Raw genomic sequence first — 6,869 nt, 5'->3', positions numbered from 1 at the left:
TTTCAGGTCTTTAAAAATAAGCTACCAAAGAATTACCAAGTCTACACAATAGTCTATCATATCAATACAGCATAATTTAATTAGCTATGTCCTACTAACTGAAATTTGGATGGTTTCTGTTCCTCATATGATTAATAACTTTGTACAAAAATTCTTGATAATTTTTTTTACTATTTTTTTTGTCAGGCTCTTGGAAGTGAAAGAGTACGTCATGATGTACAAATATTTTTATTGCCCATAATAAATATTGTCAACTTATTTCCTGGAAAGTGGTGCCAATTTATGTTCCCTATACCAGCAACATTTGAGAGTACCTCCCTTACTTGCCCCTCTACAACATTAACCATTATTTTAAAACCCAATTATAATATCTAACAGTATTTTAAAATATAAATGTGGGATGGTGTTATTTCTAAAAGACTTCATTATTCTGTGTTATGTAAGGGACTATTTCTGTTCTCAGAATTTTATTAGCTGTACATCCCATATATAGTAGCTTCTTAGAGAGCGTATGAAGTATCTAAATTTTCATTTACCAAAAGAAATACTTTTCCTTATTAACACATATTGAAGTTTGATGATAGGTTTAAAAATGTCAGATGAAAGCACACACAACTTCTAGGGTAAAAATGTAAAGTATTTCTTTATTTCTGGATTACTTACTTAGAATATATATGCTATTCTTTCCCAATGCATTCCCTCTGCCTAAACAATATCTCCTTTATTTTCTGAGTCTGATGTTGGGTAGAGGTGGTTTCAAAAGTGGAGAATGGAGAAATGGATGGACTGTAACCATATAATCATTCAGCCATATGCCTGGCACCTAAAATTTTCTTGGCTCAGAAATTTCTGCAAACATATTTGAAATTATTTTGGTTTAAAAAGTTGCCCTTTGAAAATGCAAATTGTCTTAGGAAAGAATGAGCCTTATTTACAAATAGAACATACCTTTTTTAAAAGATATAATTATATTTAGCTAAGTGTCCCAGGAGAGAAAGTTTTGATTGGGATCACTATGAGAGTGAACTGATACAGGGAGAGAACCAACTTTAAATAGCCAGTAAACTACATGGTGTCAGATTCCTGGGTGACTGGAGGCGAGGGCTAAGGATATTTGTGGTAGAAAATTAGTTCAGAAAAGGATTACTTACAAACACAAAACTTGCTTCTTCTGACTTTTGTTTTGGTAGCAAAAATTGCGGTAGTAAATTCATGTGGTCAGGGACAAGTAACCTAATTCAAGGCCAGGATGGTCTAGTCTAGTTTTTGTAATTGTCTCCTTATTATTCCAACCTCTTCTATCCAAGGAGAAGGGACAGAGGGGGTAGGGGGATAGAATGGCCAATGGGAAATACATGCCGTTGTCCAACATTCTTTCTTTCAAAACAAAATTTATTTCACAATATAGCACAGTGTTCTTCTGATTTTCCTGTTTTATCAAACTTTAGATTCCTTTCTCAAATGTTGTAACCTCATGTCATGGATTGAATTGTGTCCCCCCAAAATATCTGTCAACTTGGCTAGATCATGATTCCTAGTATTGTATAATTGTCTGCCTTTTGTCATCTGATGTGATTTCCCTATGTGTTATATATTCTATCTCTATTATATATTAAGATGGATTAGTGGCAGTTATATTGATGAGGTCTACAAAATTAGATAGTGTCTTAAGCCAATCCCTTTTGAGATATAACAGAGAGAAGCAAGCAGAGAGACAGGGGGACCTCATACCACCAAGAAAGCAGTGCCGGAAGCAGAGCTTGTCCTTTGGACCTGAGGTTCCTGTGCGGAGAAGCTCCCAGGCCACGGGAAGACTGATGCATCATGAAGACCTTCCTCCAAAGCCTACAGAGAGAGAAAGCCTTCCCCTGGAGCTGAATCTGGACTTCTAGCCTACCGGACTGTGAGAGAATAAAATTCTCTTTGTTAAAGCCATCCACTTGTGGTATTTCTGTTACAGCAGCATTAGATGACTAAGACATCTCATTACCTGTCAGATCAGAATTAATCCTACTCTATTCTCTGGATTCCTAAGCTTTGTATATGGCTGTCAGAAAAGAGTGCCCTCCTGTTTTTAAACTTGATTCAAATTGAACTTGATATTGAGACTTTAGAGAGCTCTGTTTAAGTGCCTCTTTATCTCTCTGTGGTAAGCTGCTAATCATTGGAGCATTTTTTTCTACCCCCCTAAATTTTATTTTATTATTCTAAAAATATATACATGTTTTTTAATGTAGATATAAAGGAAAATAATGACCTGTAATCCCACTGCAAAAAGATAACTACTGTTTAGCTTTGTGACTTCTTAGAACACCAATTTCCTCCAGACTACTTTTCATCAAATTATTATCCTAAAATTCCCAACACACTTGATTTATTGCTTTGTTTTTTAGGGAATATGTTATGACAAAACATAGAGAATCATCTGAGCACCCAGTACACAATTAGCACACAGTAGGCATACAACAAATATTGACTTCTTTTTACCGTTCCTCACAATAACATAAAGAAAGGCTTTTAAATAGTTGAAGAAATGAAATATTAAGGAAACACAATAAAATATTTTTTTAATTCTCCATAGCTTGTCATAACCACACCAATACTGGCCTTTTTTATGCTCCCAAAACTTCCCTGTCGTGATCTCCACAGTGTGATATAATAGAAAGAGAATGAGCATCAGAATCAAACTTACCTGGTATCTTAGTCGTCTAGTGCTGCTCTAACAGAAATACCACAAGTGGATGACTTTAACAAAGAGAAGTTTATTCTCTCATAGTCCAGTAGGCTACAAGTCCAAATTCATGGTGTCAGCTCCAGGAGAAGGCTTTCTCTCTCTGTAGGCTCTGGGAGAAGGTCCTGGTGATGCATCAGTCTTCCCTTGGTCTGGGAGCATCTCAGCGCAGGAACGTTAGGTCCAAAGAACACGCTCTGCTCCCGACACTGCTTTCTTGGTGCTGTGAGGTTCCCAACTCTCTGCTTGCTTCCCTTTCCATTTATCTCTTAAGAGATAAAAGGTGGTGCAGGCCACACCCCAGGGAAACTTCCTTTACATTGGATCAGGGATGTGACCTGAGTAAGAGTGGTGTTACAATCTCACCCTAATCCTCTTTAACTCAAAACTGCAATCACACAATGGAGGACTACCACACAATTCTGGAAATCATGGCCCAGCCAAATTGATACACACGTTTTCTGGGAGAAGTAATTCAAACCATGACACCTGGTTTTGCAAGTTATTTGTTATTCAACATTCTTTTTTGTTGTTGTTACTTTTATCGTTGTACTTTAGATGAAGGTTTACAAAACAAACTAGCTTCTCATTAAAAAATTAGTACACATATTGTTTTCTGACATTGGTTACCAACCCTACGACTTGTCAACACTATCCTTCTTGACCTTGGGTTCCCTATTACCAGCTTTCCTGTCCCTTCCTGCTTTCTAGTCCTTGCCCCTGGGCTGGTGTGCCCCTTTAGTCTTGTTTTGTCTTATGGGCCTATCTAATCTTTGGCTGAAAGTTCAATCTCAGGAGTGACTTCATTACTGAGCTATAAGGGTGTCAGGGGACCATACTCTCTGGGTTTCTTCAGTCTCTGTCAGGCAGTTATTCAACATTCTAAGTGACAGTTTTCACAATTCTACCTCAAAGAACTGGTGTGAGGAGCAACAAGAAATATTGTTGGTGGTCAACAAACGTTTGTATTCTTATCCCTTCATCTCATCTTATGCTCCCCAAAGGACAGAATTGCTTGGCTCCAGAGATGCACATCATACGCCTTAGTTCATGTGGCTAATGTGCTGATTTTAGAGAAGAGGAAGGAAAATGGTTTTCTGCTCTTAGTAATGGGTGCCTCTCTGGGATTAGGAGAGAGATTGAGGCAGAAACATCTCATTCCATAGCCTAAGAAAGAGGTAGAAATATCCTTTCTGTTATACCCCTTAGTGTAACAGAAGAGTTACCTGGTAACCTTCCCTTAAAATCAGTCTGAAAGTGGTGGAATAACTGAAGTGATGGGAGGGCAAGGGTTGGTCCAGATGCCAGGATCAGGTATCACTGTCATGGTAAGAATATTTTCCCACTGCCAGAAAGTTTACCTAAAGCCTCCTTCATGTCTTTGTTCCTTAAGCTGTAGATGAATGGGTTTAGCATGGGAATAATCGCCGTATAGACAATGGTAGCCCTACTGTCCCTCTCTGTAGAGTGAGTTGATGGAGGAAGTAAATACACACCCATAAGAGACCCGTAGAAGAGCAGGACCACCGTGAGATGAGAGCCATGGGTGGAGAAGGTCTTCCACCACCCTCCAGGAGATGAGATGTTAAACACAGACCAGGAAATGCGGACTTAGGAGAGGATAATCAGCAAAAGGGGAGCAGTGAGAAACATCAGGCCCATAGTGATGATCATTAGCTAGTTAATGTATCTGAGCAAGCAAGCTTCAGTAGGGCATTGGGATCACAGTAGAAGTGGGGGATAGCTTTCTGGATACAGAAAGCCAGATGAATCATCAGCAACGGGTGTATCAGGGCAGGGCAGTTGGTTAGCAGCCAGCACATGCCCAACATTAGTGCATAGAGCTGGGGACTCATAGCTGTGCTGTAATGGAGTGACTGGCAGATAGCAACATAGTGGTCATACGCCATCACAGCTACGAGGCAATTGTCAAGGCCTTCAAACACGAGAAGGAAATACAGTTGTGTAAGGCACCCAGAATAGGAAATGGTTTGGCTTTGACTACTGTAAATGTTGGCCAGCATTTTGGGGATCGAAGTAGAAGTGAAACAGGCATCAGCTAATGATAGGTTAGCCAGAAAGAAGTACATAGGAGTGTGAAGGTGTGGGTCAGAGCTGATGACCAGGATGATAAGCAAGTTCCCCACCACAGTGACCAGGTACATGCCCAGGAAGATGCCGAATAGGAGAAGCTGTTGCTTCGGCTGCTCAGAGAGTCCTAGAAGCAGGAAGTCTGAAACAGTGGTTTGGTTCACTCTACCTGGTTTCCCCATCCCTTGTAGTCCTTGTTATCTGTGTAGATAAAACCCTTACATGTGTCAGTATTTAATTATTAATTCACAGACATGTATCTACTACTATCTGAGTTGGCAGGTGTTAAACAGGAGAATTAATAGCGCTTGTCAATGAGAATCTTTGGCTATCATTGGGAATATAAGAAAATACTTGTGAGACATTTAGATAAAAGTCAAGATAATATCCATTCAAATATACATTGTGCCTTCTATGCTATAGTAGGGTCAAGTCAAAAGATATTAGTTTGACCAGGGAAGATGGAGATGGTGAGAATTGGGCATGGCCTAGATGGCAAGATAGGAAAAGTTATTTATGCTGTCAATTGGAAACGAGTTACATGCTCTCTATCACTTGCTTTCCCCCTCTGTTAACAATGCACACACGCACACAGGCACACACACACACACACACACACACACACACACATGCATTACAGCCTTTTGTGTGGGGCACTGAGAATGACTTTGAAGGATAAGATACCCTTCTCTCTACTTCCCTCCACAATCCTAAGAACTTCATCTCACACGTGTAGCTCCAGTCCCTGTGCTCTTCTCTAACTGGAGGCATAGGATGCATGGGTGAGCACAGTGGGTGTCTGTGGTGTCCTATTATCCTGATTCACTGTTAGGACCTCCTGTCTACAAACAGGACAGGGGGCCACGCTGTCCCCTCCATCACTCTCTCTCCATCATCCCTGTCCTCCCCTTTGCAACTCTGTACCTCTCTGCTCTGGGACTGATAGTTTAGTCTCCTTGATCTCTTGGACATCATCATCATTAGTATCTATTTACAAAGGCTTGCTAAGCGTCAGACACCTATTGTACTCCACAACTGTGGAAATGATGAAACTAAGTCTCAGATATATCTGATGTACTCAAGATCATATAGCTAGTAAAAGATTCAAAATGTAGGTCTCTTGGACTCCAAATCCTGTGGCTTTGCCCCTACATTGTACTGTATCTCTCTAATATTTGCTTCTTATTAGAGAGAGGGAAGGTGAAAAAAAATCAGGCTGTGGCTCTTTTGGCTGGAAAACAACTGGTCTTGTTTTTGGTTCTCCTAGGATTTAGAGCAAGCTGGTGCCAGAAGCCAGCTCTTATTGGCTCTGTAGAAGCTGTGACTTTAGAAGCTTTGGTGAATATTTTAGTCTTCCATTATTCTTTGGTTCATCGATGAGGCTTCTGATCTTAGCTGGAGACTCAGCTCACCTACCACATAACTTCATCTGGTCACTGGGCTGGAAATGGAGGGAAGAGTGTGTGATTGCATGTGTGTGTGTATGTGTGTGTGCGTTCTACACCTTCCAGATCCTCACCTGTCAGGGTATGGGTCAATTTCAGGCATCTTCAAGTTCTCAATTTTTTTCCTCTGGATGGAAAATTCACAAGGAGGAAACCTCTGCAAACTTCCTGACTCAGAAACAGTACAATTGGGGTCTATTGAGTCCAGAGTTTATCAGGGACAATTAGGGCATATGAATCATTTTCATCTTCCCCAGGCCTGAGAAGGCAGGAATATTTTTTAGGGTTATAAAGGCGCCATCCCCCAAAGTATTCATTAGAGCCAACCTCATTGTTCAGCCTGTTCTCCAGTCAGCTCTGGCTGGGTCCTGGGGGAACACAGGGGATCTTTTTTCCCAGGGATTAACTTCTTAAATGTGGGTCTCAGCGACTTGCTTCTGAAGCCTCTTGTCGGGATGGAATGCACTCAGCCTGATATGCAGGCCTTCTGGGAAGTCCTTTCTGGGTAATTTATGCTTGCTCCACCTCTTAGGATTGAGAAGAAGTTGGGAACCTTTGTTATAATGTGAGCATTTCTGCAGGCCATTTCACTAAACGGAGTA

The 6,869-nt window shown here is 40.6% G+C and overlaps 1 pseudogene; it reads right to left on the bottom strand.

Moving 5' to 3' along the window:
• Positions 1 to 4,054: 4,054 nt before the first annotated feature.
• On the bottom strand, positions 4,055 to 5,004 carry LOC101358139 (olfactory receptor 1N2-like; annotated as a pseudogene).
• Between the last annotated feature and the right edge of the window lie 1,865 nt (positions 5,005 to 6,869).

Source organism: Trichechus manatus, unplaced genomic scaffold (assembly GCF_000243295.1).
Source record: "Trichechus manatus latirostris isolate Lorelei unplaced genomic scaffold, TriManLat1.0 scaffold00038, whole genome shotgun sequence".
In the NCBI taxonomy this organism is placed as follows: domain Eukaryota; kingdom Metazoa; phylum Chordata; class Mammalia; order Sirenia; family Trichechidae; genus Trichechus; species Trichechus manatus.
The sequence above is the reverse complement of the archived record's forward strand: the minus strand, read 5'-3'. Positions and strand labels throughout refer to the sequence as shown.